This window comes from Myotis brandtii, unplaced genomic scaffold (assembly GCF_000412655.1).
Source record: "Myotis brandtii unplaced genomic scaffold, ASM41265v1 scaffold17, whole genome shotgun sequence".
NCBI classification, from domain to species: domain Eukaryota; kingdom Metazoa; phylum Chordata; class Mammalia; order Chiroptera; family Vespertilionidae; genus Myotis; species Myotis brandtii.
The window spans coordinates 9,118,081-9,132,763 of record NW_005356259.1 but is presented as its reverse complement, the minus strand read 5'-3'; the positions used below and the strand labels follow the sequence as shown (position 1 = coordinate 9,132,763).

Sequence of the window (14,683 nt, the reverse complement as noted above, 5' to 3'; positions counted from 1 at the left end):
AGGAGCTCATCACTGTTTCTCCGATTTGGGATACATGAGCCTGGTGTCTTTTAAAGTCCATCAATTCCTTCTTCTCTCCCCCTTGTTGGGGTCCTCTTGCCCTACAGATAGTCTTCTTGTGTGGGGTACCCTCAAGATAGTGCCAACTTGCTTGTACAATCTTTTTCATTGTACACTTGGCCAGAGAAAATTCCACATCCTTGCCATGCCTGTTGGAAATCTGACTCATTGATAAAACAATTGCGTTGTAATTGACGCACTCATGTTTTACCAGCTAAGCCGAAAACAGTGCCATCTCTGAGAACATCCACTGTTCTGCGTTAGCAAAGAAGCAGGCTGTTCCTCTACTGTCCCCTCTCCTCCTTATCATCACCTCCCAATTCCTTTTTCTTCTGCTTAAATAGGCACATAGAGTAGATGAACAATTCCAGGACATAATCCTAACGTCAGCCGGAAAATGGCTCTCTTCTTGCAGGCACTTCCCAAATTTATGAATTGACAGTGGTTCTTTCACTGTTCTCCTCATGCGGCCTGTGGGGGATGGGACAGGAAGAAGCAGGAAAAAGCCTGGTGGAGTAGGGGAGCTCACAATCCTGATACATGATTTTGAATTCTTGGTTTTTTGTGTATAAGCTGCTGGTGACAAGGATGATAGTTGGAGTAGCAAATCTAGCTTTGCTTTTAGCAAATTCTGAGGGCACATATCTGAAGGCTTTCTTCAGAACTGAAGGTGGAAAGTACAGATATCGGCTTTTGCATCTAATGTTCTCAGCTTTAGGGTTTGCCCAGCAATTAGAGTCAACAGGAACAATTTTGTTCAACATTCAATTATGTGCGTTACTGCAACAACAAAGGCACAGAAATGTGCTTTTCTCAATTATAGGGTCAATGTGAGAGTAAAATGAAATAGTGTAAGGGCTAACAGCCACGGTAGCTCTTAAATCAGTGGTAGCCATGAGAGTTCGACAATCCCTAATTTGAAACCTGTAGGGCCAACTGTGTTCCAGAATTCAGAAGTTTGGGGATTTTAAATTTGGTAATTCTACATATTATGTAGCACCTCCAGGGGGTCTGGAGCAAAACCTTCTAATCAAATACATTTATATTTCTGCAGTGAAACATATAAATAAGTGGTTTAAATAATGACATTAAGTAGTCTAATATCAGGTCTAGTGATGACCTGTCCCTATATGTGTTCAGACCAGTATATGGTTTTGGCATCAAATGAGTTGTGATTAAATTGTCAACTTTCAGAGTTCCTAAAATATCAGTTTCAGACACAACATTATGAACTTGAATGAATAATACAAGGTCTTTCAAGGAACTTGAATGAATAATACAAGGTCTTTGTTCAAGGAACTGAAAACCAACAAAACAAGTCACTGGACTACAGTTATCTTCACTGCCAATTCCCAACAATGCATCATTGATCTGGCCCTTTGCAAAATAAACTGCTTCATTTGACCCATTCATGTTTTACGGAGCTAGCCTAAAACAATGCCCTTTCTAAGTGCATCTACCACTCCGGCTAAAGTATTTGGTGTCTAGCAGACAGACCTCTTGGATGGCTATAACAGTACCGAGATTTATTAAATGGTGCCCTGCTGGTTAACAAGCATTCATACAACTCTGAAACATGCCTCTAATTATAACCAGGGAGCGTCGGGCACAAGGCTAAGTTCATTGGGAATTATACCCACCTTAAAGAACATAGAGTACACCTCTTATTATTAGTCCCTTTAAAGTATTGCATTCTGGCTACTATCAGTTGCTTTATATATGCCACGGAATTTGGCCAAGCTCCAGGCAATCAAGGATTCCTTCTACTTTTGAATGGCTCTTTTTTTTTTTTAAGTTTAAAAAAAGGTAGAATAAAAACTATAAATTTAATCCACAGAGTTCCCAGATTAAGTTTATTATTTAGCTTGAGATATTTACTACCAATTAATTGACTCATTTAAAATAATATACTGTAGAAAGCTTCATGTTGTGCTAAAAATATTTTAATATTAACTTATTAGAGTAATAAGAGTGATATTTTTAGCACAATGTTTAAAGGGTCTTAGAGCTTTAGAATTGAAAGACTATGTTCGTAACCTCCATAGATTTGGCATGAAATATAATTTTGAAGAAATATTTAGGATGATAAACACTCAATTTAGATAGTTATCCCTGTAGGGAAGGGAATACAATCTCAATTGTATTGAGAAAAACTTATTCTTTAGACTGGATTAAAAGTACATGGGTATTTATTGTTCTTCATATGTTTTGAATGTCTCAAATATTTCATGATAAGTATATATATATTGCATTAACTCATTTAGGTAAGGGTAAGAGAAGCACAAAATATATTTCTATGTCAAATATCTTAAAAATGACCCTACTATTTAATCCTCAGCCATCTTCCATGGATTTGCTTCCCGTGTCCTCTGATATTTCTTGAGTATTGAATGCCCTTCATGCTCAAAATTCTTTATAGGAATTAGTTGGTAGACAGAGGGAAAGGCCTGCAGACAAAGTGTCTGTGGAAAATGATTCCATTCTGAATGTGAAATTGGACATTTTATTCTTACAGGGAGATTGATAGCGCTGGAGGGACCCCTGGCCTCCTCCAGAGGCCACTGTGATCTCATTTCCGCCTCCTCGGTCCATCTGCTCTTCTACGTCTCCTCCAAGCCTTACCTTTACATGATGCAGAAATCGGTCATTGGTCATGCTATCTGCATCTCTTCTTGTGTGCTTCCTTTCTCATGGAAGCTATTGAAGTAAGGCATCATTATTACATGAGAGTGGCCTTTCCCAGAATCCCAGGCTTTTTCCCATGAAACTTTATATGCTGTAAGAACCAGAGTCCACATCAGTCATCCTTAACAAGATGTGGGAACCCAACTATGGGCCTATTTGGCAGGCAGAAAAATCTCCTTCAAAATGAATGGTAAACAAACATTATGAAAATGCTTTTTTAGCATTGGTGACACAAATTTAGGATATTCAACCGTGTCTCATATTAAAATTTTATTCTCTTTTTAGATATCATCCCAGTAATTATATAACATTCCATTATGAGTGTAGTTCAGATAATAAGGCCTTTGATATCATGTACATAGGTGCTCTGTATAATGCTTGCAATATGAGTGTTCTTAGGATCTTAGAGAAGTATGTTTATTTCTCTGAAGTGAAATGTGCTAAAATTAAAATCTTCAAATAAACTCATGATTTTCAAAATGTGTTGCTTCATGAAGAGGAAACCTAGGTTTCGTTGGTGTTGTTTATCCTTCTGCCTGTGGTCTGCCCTTTGGGGAATGGGCCGTTCTAAGTCCTTTTGGCACAGTAGCTGTCTCTGCTATTAACCCCCCAAAGAGGTGTGGAAAACACCAGGAGCAGAATCAAGGAAGAATAGGAAATCAAACTCTGGTGAGAGTGTCCAGAACTCACCAGTCGAGAGTGTTGTCACATTAAATAGGGTAAAGGAAAGAGACTCAGGGGCTGTGTCCTGCACAGCTCTGGTTTGGTGAATGAAGACAAGACCCTGGTTTTATTGCTTCCATGGACAGTGGTCTGGTCAATTGTTTGTGAATCTGCGTAATGTGTTCTGAGGAGGTTGGACCCACAGCTCTAAAGATCCCAGAGTAAATTCATTTATATTGAAAAAGCAATCCAAAATTATCTCCTTCAAAGGATAGGTTGGTTACATATCTCCAGCAATGAAATACTCAAGCTTGGAACTCCCAAGTACACATTCAGTAATTACACACCAGAGAGGAGACTTCATTCAGGGAAAGCATAATTTATTCGTATTTAAACATTCCTTTACTGTTTGACAATGCAGTGATACCACCAAGGGGTACCAGGGATTTATAAACATTTGTCTTCATGCCATCATGCTGTAGAAAGCAGCCAAAGTGCTCACCTTAGATTCTCTTAGCCCCTTCCGCACAGACAGGGAGGCACACGCATTGTCAATGACACATGTAGAATTAATGTGTCTCATATCGCTTGGCCTCCTGTGAGAAAATTACAGATTTCATGGCTCTTTCTAGCAGTTTCAGGAGTCCTGGCAGCTCTTGCAATCTGTAAATGTGGAAACTTCATTAATTCTAATTAAGTGTCAGAAATGAAAATCGAAAACACACAAAGAGGCTTTTCCTTAATAAGGAATGTTAACAACATGTGACCTTAGCTGTGTGACAAAGACAGTACTTGTACTAGAGGCTAAGGTGTGGGGACTGTTGTGGAGAGTATTAAAAGTGCTCTGAAAAGGAAATTTCATTATTTTTAATGATAAGTGTCAGGTGGGAGAAATGGGTAAACTACTTTTTGTTTTTACTTTAAGTACATTGAATTTAAAAAAACCCATAAATATACTACACTCTTCATAATGAAAATGAAAATTTATAAATCACCCAGAAGATATGATCAATGTAAATAAGCTGGTGATTTAGACACCTTTACTTTTTAGCTTATATTGTCAATCGAATGTCTATCATACAAATCAGATAATTGCTAAATCTCCACCTTAATTTCTTCAGATTAGACACAGTGTAAATCATTGATCCAGGCTACAAGGTAATTTTATTATAAATTTAAAAATAGCTTTTAATAAACCAATTAAAGAAGTCTTTGTGTGCGTATTAAACATATATAAAATACTGCCTGGTGTTTTTGCTAGAATCACTCTCAAATTGCTCTCAACGCTATAGACTCCAGAACCTTCTCACTGAACCTGCAGCATCCGCTTTGGGCCTTGCAGTATGGGTGGGAGTTTGAAGATAGTGGGGGTGGTGGAAGCATTCCAGTAGAATGTACGGATGGGAAAATGTGAAACATATTTTAGAAAGTATAGGTCCAGTTTGAGTTGTGGAAGAGGAAGTAGTGAGAGCTGCGGTTGAAAAGTTAGATTGGAATCAGGTGGTGACAGTTCTCGATTGCTATTCTGAGTTGGCACAGGACTCAGAAAGTAGTGGGAGAGAAATTATTAGGTATGTGCATCCAGCCTTGCTCAGCTCTCTCACTCCATAATGTGGTTCTGAGTCAAGGCAAGAATTACTTCTGATATCCAACCTTGATCTGTTTCTTAAGCTGGTTAAAAACAAGACTAATAAGTTGTGTGTGTATTTGGAGAAACTAGAAGCCTGAATCCTTGAGGTCAGGGACCTTGTTCTATTTATTTTGATATGCTTAGCACCACACTTAAATTTGGCATGTGATTATACTGCTTATTAACTGTTCATTCTGGTTTTTATCTTCTCAATCATTATGTAGAAAACAATAAAGGTAGGACCACACCCCATATATTGCCTTATTTTTCGTAATTGTATTTTTAAATTACAAAAAGACACTGAACATGTATAACCAAACACAATGTGTTGTATTGGACCTTGACTTGAAAAAAAAAAAAGGTACAAAAGGTATTCCTGGGATATTTGGAGAAATTTGAATATGACCTAGATAGATGAGAATATTATGAAATTATTATTCATTCTCTTGGTGCCTATAACTAACTTTCAAATGTTCAGCAACATGTACGGAAATAAAGCAAACATATCAAAATGTTACTAATTTTTTAATCTGGGTGGATGATATGTAAGTATTCATTTTACTATTCTTTTCCTTTCCTAAGTGCTTGAAATTATTCATAGTAAAAAGTTGGGAAAGCTTTTAATTTGAAAAATATACTCCATCAGTCAGTGTTCTTGGTTTCTAATAAATAAACCAACCTAGGCTAACTTAGGGGAAAAAAGTCTTTATTAAAGAGATAGTGGGTAGCTCACAGACTCTTTGGGAAGGCTTGAAAATCATACTGCCCTACAGGTCTTAGGAAGAGCTCCTTGCCTCGCCCCTAGTGATGTCACAGCTGGTTCAGCTAACCCCACCTGGGTGCTGCAATTTCTGATATGTCTTCCTCCGGAGTTGGGCTATAGCTGCCAGCCAGCTGCTGCCTCTCCTGGGCCAGATTGGATTCTGTAAGCCCCTGACTCATGTAGCCCATGCCCTGACCACAAGGGACTATGGGAAAGCACGTAGCTTGTATTTCAGTTTCTAGAGTGGAATGCTTTGCCTGCTTCATAAGGTGAGGAATTATCCAGGAATAGCAAAAGTGGTTCAGATGTGTTGGCCAAGAACAATAACAAAATTCAACTGCTTCTCCAATGGAAATAGATGTCTATATTATTAAAGGTAAAAGTTATACTTCCCAGAGGAAGTCACAGTTTGACATGCAGGCATGGGTGTGTGTATGTATCTATTGAAAGTATTGATAACATATATAGATTCTTTACATAACAATAATGATGGTAGTAGCTAATGTGTGCAGAACAATTTCTGTGTACCAGATACCACTTTAATATATTTTTATATGAATTAAAGTAATGCTCACAATAACCCTATAAGATAGATACAAACATTACTATTTTCGTTTTTCTATGAGGAAACTGAAGTTCCAAAGGTTAAGTAAATATTTAAACTATGCAAGTTCTCAGAGCTAGTAAGTGGTGCAGCCAGGATTATGAATCCAAATAGAGACTGTGCTCTTTAATGACAGCCTCTCTGATAATTATTGTTCTATTGTTTTGTGTATTCACATGTCAGTATATTGGAGAAGGTGAAGACATAAGGCAGTAACAGCTGGAAGGAAATACAGATCAAGGGAATTTTTAAAAAATTACTTAAGAATCTTGAACAATGTTGAAAAGACACTGGGAAAAATCCAGTGGAGATGGAGGGCTTGAATATATGATGATACAGGATTCCTGAGAAGGTGGGAGGGGATGGGATCTGAGGGAATAAAACCACATTTCAGCCTAAAACTTTGATTCCACCTTTGTTAAAATTAAAACTTTTAATATTTCCTCGAAATAACTTTTATTAATTAAAAAACCCCACATTGGTATGCAAGTGACTCAAAAAATAAAGGTATGTGATGAGAAACACAGAGGAAAGAAAGAACCTTATTGACATTAAGTGCCTAAAGAATTCAAAGTACTGTGTTGGCTATTACTCTTCTCAATAAGATAAGGAAGAGAGGTTAGATAATATGTACATTCCAGTGACCTCTCAGTTGCACAAGGAACAAAGAACACTCTTAGGAGCCAGGTGGGGCAAAGGTCTTACTCAAGTATAAACCTCTGCAGGCTCGGTTTCTTTTTTTGTTGTTAATCTTCACCCAAGGATATTTTCCCATTGATTTTTAAGGAGAATGGAAGAGAGAGGGATTCATTTATTTTCTTACCTTTGCTGTCATACGTTATAATAGAGAAACGATGTCTTTTAGATATTTTTCCAATCAAAATACAGGATAAGTGGTAAGTGATAAGTGGTAAGTTAGGCCAACTGCCTAGAAACTACTTGAAATTGTCATTGCTCCAGAAATGTCATGGATACTGAGGGATTTATTTTGCAATAATTCTTTGACCAGATCTATGATCTCTTATTCACTATTTTGAAATCCAAAACCTTTGATCAAATGTGTGTTTTTTTAACATTTGGTGGCAAAACCTCTTCTGACCCAAATTCATCTGTCAATAAAACGTGACCTGGAACCGTGGTCAAGTGGCAAAACCTAAAATAAGACTCTGTGCTGCCTCAGACCTTGTGGGAGGTTGTATAACATAAAGTATACTTTTCTAAGGTCTGAAAAATTCAGACTCCTGAAATCCATTTGGCTCAAAGGTTTCATATAAGGGATTATGGATCCATATGTCTTATAGCCATTGTATACATTGCTATACATATAATAGGCTAATTTTTAAAAATTCAATTAAATACAGAAACAGTATATATTTATCTTGCTGGAAAAATCATTGTCTAAAAACTTAAGGCATTATTATTAGCAGGACTAATAGGACTAAAGTAAGTTAAAGTTCAAAATGAATATCTTCATGGGAGAGAAAAAGGTCTAAAAATTCAAGAAATTATTAAAAATAAATAAATACCTGCATAAAATGTTTTCCAATTGTAACTTTTATTAAGAATATTGTTTTTATGATTTAATTAAGTGAAAATTGGTGGTAATTAGAATATACAGAGTGACATCTCTGAAAAATTGCACTTATAAAGTTTACTGCTATATTTACATTTAAGGGACAGGTATTTCTACTACCAGAAGGTTATTACCAGTAGCACCACTGATTATTGATATTATCATACTGTTTTCTTCATCTGTCAAATAAGGAAGTTGGGGCTAAATAACCTATTAAGGTTCTTCTGAAATTCTGTGAAAAAGTAGAATCTACAGACAAGATTAAGTTCAAATATTTCAATTAACAGGAAAGAAATTAATCATCAAATATTGAGAACCTATTATTATTGAAAGTATTGTAAATTTAATTAAGTGGAAGTGAAGATGAAAGTGTATGAAAGAGGATTTTGTAGTTCTGTACTTAGGAAGTGTTACAATGTTTAGTGTGATCTAATTTATTATCCTTTCATCCCTGATGATATTGCAAATTTTATCAGAGTTTTATGGCAACCCAGGAATATGATGACTAGAACAGAACACACTTGCTTCCGTGGAATTAGGATTCAGAGTGAATGCTGTGGATGAAAAAAGGGCCACATGCTAACCTGACAAGCTCAGGGAAGGCCTGCATGGCAGTCTTGCAAACGCAAAGACTTAAAGTAACCAAAAAGGATGGTCTGAAATTAAAACTTTAACTAAAAGCAGTTATGGTGGGTAGTCATGTCCTAGACTGGTATCTTCCCTGACAAAGGTCAGTCTTTACCTTAACTGAGTCTATTGTCTTTTTACATCTGAAAGAACATATCCTTGAAATACTTGGGTAACTTGTAACTTCCCTTTTTCTGGACCCCCCAGGGCACAACCAAATGCCCTGGGTGTCAGGACAGATACCACAAATTCCTTCATTGTTATTGTTATTATATTAATGTTGACTGTTAACTATCCTGTACCCACCTAAGTAAAAGAAGTATGTGTCTATCATTTTATTTTTCTCAGAGGTTTCCTTGCTTTGCTTTCTCCTGCCTCCCTAATCTATCAGCAATGGATTTCATGTAACCCACCTACTTCTCCTCCTTTGATTGTAATGTATAAAACAACATGAAAAACTGCCATTCTCCAGAGCATTATCCTAATACAGTACATTGAGATTCAGCTTTCGGGCAGTGTTGACAGTTTGGCTCAAATAAACTCACAAAAATTCTTTTCGTGTTTGAATGCTTTTTACCTTAATAATGCCTACTATAGGGAGGTAAGATCCTATATAATAAAAGGCTAATATGCAAATAGACCAAACTGCGGAACGACCCGCATTTCTGAGTTATCTGCTTTTACTGTTATTCTGTGTGTATGACTTTTGTCCTGTATTCTCTGTTCAATTATCTATATATATAAAGGCCTGAGCAACCATTATAACTGGTCAATTGGTGGCAATGATGCGCACTGACCACCAGGGGGCAGATGCTCAATGCAGCAGCTGCCCCCTGGTGGTCAGTGCGACAGAAACCAGGCTCATGGCTGGCGAGCACAGTGGCGGTGGCAGCACTAAGGATGTCCGTGGGGAGCGGGCCTAAGCTGTCAGTCGGACATTCCCCGAGGGCTCCCAGACTGCGAGAGGGCACAGGCTGGGCTGAAGAACCCTCCCCCGAGTGCATGAATTTCATGCACTGGGCCTCTAGTATACTATAATAATCAAGTGATTTTATAAGTTACTAGAAGCCCGGTGCACAAATTCCTGCAGGGGTGGGGTCCCTCGGCCTGGCCGGCAATCGAAGCCAGCCAGCCAGGGGGAGGGACCATGGGAGGTTGGCTGGCTGAGGGAGTTTGGTTGTGGGAGCACACTGACCACCTGGGGGCAGCTCCAGCATTGAGCGCCTGCCCCCTGGTGGTCAGTGCGTTGTCATAGCCACGGGTCAATGGGTTGTTAGGTCAACCCGTTGTAATGGTTGCTTAGGCTTTTATATATATAGAAAATTGAACAGAGAATACAGGACAAAAGTCACACATACAAAATGACACATAGTAAAAGCAGATAACTCAGAAGTGCAGGTAGAAAGAGGCCACTGCTAGGGCAAGAGGAAATAGAATCATAGAGCATTAGAGTTGAAAAGCTTCTAGGAGTCACCGAGGTTTTTACAGAGAACAAAACCTCACAAATAAGAACAGGACAGTGTCAACAACAACAACAAAATAGAGTTAAAAATAAAACAATTAAGAGACCACACAGGACCAGGGGTTGGGAGAGAGCCTTGGGGTGAGGGGTTGCAGCTCCAGCTGTGGGGTGGCTCCTTCACTTCTATGGCTGGACACATTCTGATCTATAAAGTGAAAGGATTCGCTTCAACAGATTTTTTAAGAGCCACGCAGTGACCTGGTGATTGTCCATATACCTCTGGCCTATCCTTTCCACTTTACCGGAAATTTACTTAATTTTCCGGTAAATTAGAAAGTCATAAATGCAAATCCAAACGGACCCTCTTTGGTTGCGACTAAGTTTCAGAGCGAAACGACAGGGCCTAAGAAAGAGGAGGATCGGGGGGAGGGGGAAAGGCAGGCTCAGACTTATGAGGGTAAAGTGAGTGCGGGCCAGACTGGAGCGGGAACGCGAGTAGGGGAACTCTCCCCTCTCCCAACACGAGGCGGCGGAAGGGGCGGACCCATGGGCGGAAGTGGCGTAGCCGGCTTTGGGCTCTGAAGGGAGGCGTAGCCGGTCACTGGAGGTGGCATTGGTGGCGGAAGAGGTTCGGCGGTTGATGGCGGCTCCGACTTGGGAGCCTCAGTAGGACTCCCCGTTTGTCCGGGAGCCCCTCCCTGGGTAAGTGCTTTGCCCGGCCCGGCGCCCTGTGCGCGGGACCCCAGCGGAGCCCTTTGGGGGCTCGGGAGACGCCCCTCAGCTCCTAGACTCTAGGGCCTGGCGGGTCTCGGGAATGGTCTCCGTGGTGACGACGCACAAAATGACGACGCTATCCCTGTCGAGGACAGCATTTCCTCTCGGGCCGCGATTGTGACAGGGAGTGGGCGAATTCAGTTGGCAGTGGATTTGGAAAAGGGCGACGGGTGGTTGCCCCACGCCGCGGGGAGGCCGGGATAAGCCTTCGCGAGTTGGGGGAGGCGTGTGGGACGTGGGCGCTATGGCGGGGGCGAGTGGCGGGGGACCCCCAAAGCAGAAACGGGCCTGCCCGAGGCTCAGCTCTCGGGCGAGTGGTGTGAGGGTGCTGCCTGCCTAGGTAAGTTTGGGCAAACCTCTAGGTCGAGTCCGGGAAGGACGCTGGGGTTTGCTGGTGCGGACGGAACCCCAGTGTTTTGGTTTGAGTCGCCGGTGGAGGAGGAGGCGGAGACTCCCTGCGCCGCCCACGGTCGCGGCGGGCGGAGTTAGCCCGGTCTCTGGCCGCACCTGGGGTGCGGGATTAGATAACGCTTTTCTCCGGCTGTTTATAAATGGCGCTGAAGCACAGCGTTCCCGGGGAACTTAGCAGATCTCCTGGGAGAGAGTCCCATCTTCTTTGCTTAGGCAACTGTTGTTGATTTCACAACTCTCCTTCCGGTCCACCCGACACTCCGCTGGGCCGCAGTGTGTTGACACGTCGGGAGTGTGCGCTCCTCGCTTTGGAAAATTGTTGGGGGTGGGGGGGGGGGCGGAGAGGGCGGAGAAGTGTGTGTGTGCGTGTTTGTTGATAAACATATATTACCCTATTCATAATAGCTTTGCTTGAAAACACTGTGGCATTTGACCTACATGTATTAGGTTTCAAAAAGTAGTTATGGATTACTATTAAGTCGGGGATTTAGATCGAAAAATCCAAATTTTTCAACTGTCTGCTTTCCGCTAATTGCAAGGTTTCTACAAACCGCGCACGGACAATTACTAATTATAGTTTTGGGGCTCAAGTCCAAAAAGCTTTTAAAGAGATTACTTGATTAACCAGTTAATCTAAACATGGGTTACTGGCCTTCAGGTGCCATTCGGGTGTAGAGAAGGCCTTAGTTTTGTTCTTAGCAAGGGTGAACTTGATTTCTTGAAGGATTACTTGATTACATTAGAGACGAGGTCTTACTAGGGTTGGGTGTGTTTTTTTTCAACTTCAAAGAACATTTTGTAATTTTTGTTTTCTACTTATCACATTTTTTAATTGTACACTTCTGTTTACAATTATGGCCTCAGCCATTTATGTAGAATTAACCAGTAAATTCCTTTTCCTTAACAAAATAACAGGTATCTTGGAATTTTAAGTTTCAACTTTTTTAATGATGTTAAATAATTATGAAAGATCCTAACTACTTTTTTCTATACTACTATGGCGGAATTATCTCAGGTGAAGCTTATTGGTTTGTATTCTTTTGCAATTTGCATACTGTTAAGTAAAATTTTGGCTGGATGAACGCCTGGCTTTTTAGTTTATTTTGCCTCAAATAAATCCGTAATAGAAGAGAAAAAAAATTCTCCCCTCTAATATAGTATATGGGCCATGATCGTAGCATTTTAGAAACCAACTTTTAAAACAGTCTAAAATAGTAAAAAGTGATGTCAGTGACCCCTGAGCAGAGAACTCATCTGTAAAGAGTTCTGGAGGTAGATCCCTGTCAGTGCAAATTAACAGATGGGTGGCTTTTCTGCCTCCGAGAAAGAATGCTAGTAATATTTTTCTGGTGTGTAAACTAGCTGCTAGTCTTTGTTTAAGTTATAGTATGAATAATTGGAAACTATTAAAATGTCAGACATTTTATCCTTCATATATTTGTGTGTCCTATAGGACTGAAGTTTGGAGGTAATTATAAATTTTATATATTTTTAACTGAAGATTTAAAAAAATAATTTTGCTAAGTTTGTCAACCACTACTTGTAATGCGTTTTCACTACTAATTTTTATTTGCTGTGTTTTTACTTTTATTATGGAAAATTTCAAACATACATAAGGAGAACAAAGTAAAAAGAACCACTGTTTTGCTAATCTTGTTTTATTACCTCCCTCAAACATTTTTTCCTCGTTGAGTTTTAAAATAAAATCCAAGACATCAGGGTATTTCACTTATAATTAGTTTAGCATGTTTAAGTGATAAGAACTTTGAAAAAATACAATCATCATAATCATATCACACAAAACAAAATTACCTTATTCTTGAATTCTAATTGTTAGAACTGGAAAATTATGTAAAATATTTATTTAAAAAACTTAATTTGATTCTGTATATTTAATGTATAGAAGTTTTTAAATATGGTCTATTTATTTATTTGACTAATGCTTACATTTTTTGGGAGCTAGTCAAATAAATTGAGTATCAGGAGCCACTGGGAAAAATACTAAGATCTGTTTGGGGCTTGAAAAAGTTCCAAGAGGAAGAAGTAAAGATAATATTGAAGTGCTCCCATTTCCCCAAATTTATTTTAGTTAACTGAATGCCCATTGCATATTATTTACCCTTTTCCTTAAATATTGATGAATCCCTAAAGTAACAAAATTGGCCAAAGACTTTATAGTATAAAGTTCACAACATAACACATGTAAAGGAACTCTAGAGATGTTAGGACTTTAGAGACTATATTAGGAAACCTGGAAGAGGGCACTGCAGACAGCATTGTTTTTGTTTCCCAGTTAAATGTATCTGGTCCTTTAGTTTGGGGAAATTTTTACTTAGCCTTTGTTTGCATCTTAATGTACCCATGTTTCTTGAGATGTGCTTTAGAGAACGGGAAGAAACATTGGGTATTGGCAAAGCTGCTTCCACTTCCCCTTGTGGATAGTGGCCATATTTCCTCTCCAACTGAGGATGCAGTTTGTTCTTTTTCTCAGTATGTTAATGAAGTTACACTTCCCAAGCATTACCACAAGGTGATGCAGTGATTTTGCACTTTTCCACTGGGTGGTGTATATGTGTGTGCATGTGTGAGCTTGCATAGTGTATTAATTTGCCTGTGAATCATCTTGCTGCATTGGTATTCTCAGTGAATTTTAACATTTTAGTAAGTTTGCCTATCATTTCACTCCCTGTCATCTGTGTGAGGAGAGAAACAGAACTATATGGGAATTAGAAATTTTCATTTTACTATTTAAAATGGGTCAATTCATGTTGTAATTATATTCAGATTACATTTATCCTTAACTTTTTTGTGACTAGAAGATATTGGAATTTAATTTTAAAAAGTAAGGTGGAAACAAGAGTTGAATGACTTGTAAAATTTCTATAGTTCTAATCACATTGAAATTTTTTGAAAAGGTTGGGGTGTTGGAGATGGATTAATGAAGATTATTAATAGGATGATCACAAATTATTTTACTCTTCAGGTTTATATGCATCATGAATGTATTTAAAGTCTGATGTTAGGGTTTTGTATTAAAAACTTGAATTTGGGGGGAGGGTTTAAAATGAAATTTGATGTTTATATGTTTATTTAAAGCATGAAAATACATTTATATATACTGGTAAAAATTCAATCAATATAGTTAAAAGTCCTTTATTTAAACATATGCTTCATGAGTAAAGACTTAACTATATGGTGAGTACTTTTTAATTCCTCTTGATGCATTATAAGCATATCTAAGTACTATATATATGTATACTTTATGCTGTTTTATACCTTGAAAACTTTTCAGTGAAGTAAAAGTGTAAGGTTGGATTTTGGATTTTTAAATCACTATTGTAATCGAGGTTAAATAAGTTTAAACTCGGCTCCCTTGTTTTATAACAAACTAGAGGCCCAGTGCACAAAAATTTGTGCACTCGGGGGGCGGG

At 38.8% G+C, this 14,683-nt stretch overlaps 1 protein-coding gene across 2 annotated transcripts in view; it reads left to right on the top strand.

Moving 5' to 3' along the window:
- The first annotated feature begins 10,638 nt into the window (after window positions 1-10,638).
- The window catches only part of TAX1BP1 (Tax1 (human T-cell leukemia virus type I) binding protein 1), a 58,748-nt gene continuing 54,703 nt past the window's right edge, over window positions 10,639-14,683 (top strand). For both annotated transcript variants that reach the window (XM_005862959.2, XM_005862958.2), the window contains exon 1: window positions 10,639-10,769. The gene's annotated coding sequence lies outside the window, so the exon portion shown is untranslated. The remainder of the gene's footprint in view (window positions 10,770-14,683) is intronic.